The following is a 1,064-nucleotide window of genomic DNA, read 5'->3' as shown; positions in this document are numbered from 1 at the left end:
ATATATACTCCCTCCCCGTTGCTCATCAGCAGCAATCTATTGCATAAACAAAACCGGAGGGGGAGCAATAGAGCCAACATTTGGGATGAGGAGGCCAGGAAAAACCCCAAAAAATTCCATTTCCGTTTTGATATAGTTGATGTGTGCCTGGCTACTGCTGATGTCTACATCCTCATTTTCCATCAACCAAATACATATATAGACGAAAGATCATATCTAATGCACTTTCTGATGGTAATAATACGCCCAGCAACTTTTGGCTCGACGATATTATCTACAGAAAAGTCGATGAGGGAGACGAAAACGAGAGCTAAAGAAAATAGTTGACGTGTGAATTGATTGGATTTTCCACAGTCACACATATACTATACTACTGCACAGCAGCAGAGAGAGTGTGATGGGAAAAAAAGTGAAGGAACTATGGGTTTTTGTTCTTGATGGCTTGTGTCTTCTTTTCTTTCCCAGAACGGAAATTTTCGATATATAGAATTTCTTTTTCTCTTCTCTTTTTCCATCGATTTCTCTTTTCAACGACGACGACGACGACTGTAAATGCGGAATTGACGAAGGTGTATGTATATTGTAGACGGGCCCAGGGTTCTTATGTTCACCGGCTGTAGGGAGAGAAAGAAAAAACGGGGAGGCGTTTGATTTATTCAAAGCAGCCGCGGCAATATAAGCGGAAATTTCAATATTTCTTCAGCAGCAGCGGCAATGCAGTTGTTTGTTCGTAGGCGTTGGCACAAATCCCTCTTCTAGCTCTCGGCACCAGCGTCACACAAGTAAATGTGTGTGCACAGAGTGTTGGCGTCGTCACTATCAGGGGCTTTTGTTCGTTCACGACGATCGAGCGCGATCGAGACATTCGACAAAAACAAATAGAAAACATCGCCCAACACAACAAGAAGATATATGCGACCCGCAAATCATTTCAAAAAATAAAATTCCCTGTTAGTATGATATAATTCAAGTTTTAGAAAGTGCTCTGCTACATAGCAATTAGGGATAACCCGGTCGACCTCGTAATTGCTGGCTTTATGAATCATCCACGGGGGAAAAAAAAA

This window comes from Daphnia pulicaria, chromosome 1 (genome assembly GCF_021234035.1).
Source record: "Daphnia pulicaria isolate SC F1-1A chromosome 1, SC_F0-13Bv2, whole genome shotgun sequence".
Taxonomy (NCBI): Eukaryota; Metazoa; Arthropoda; class Branchiopoda; order Diplostraca; family Daphniidae; genus Daphnia; species Daphnia pulicaria.
Note: the sequence above shows the minus strand (reverse complement) of the source record.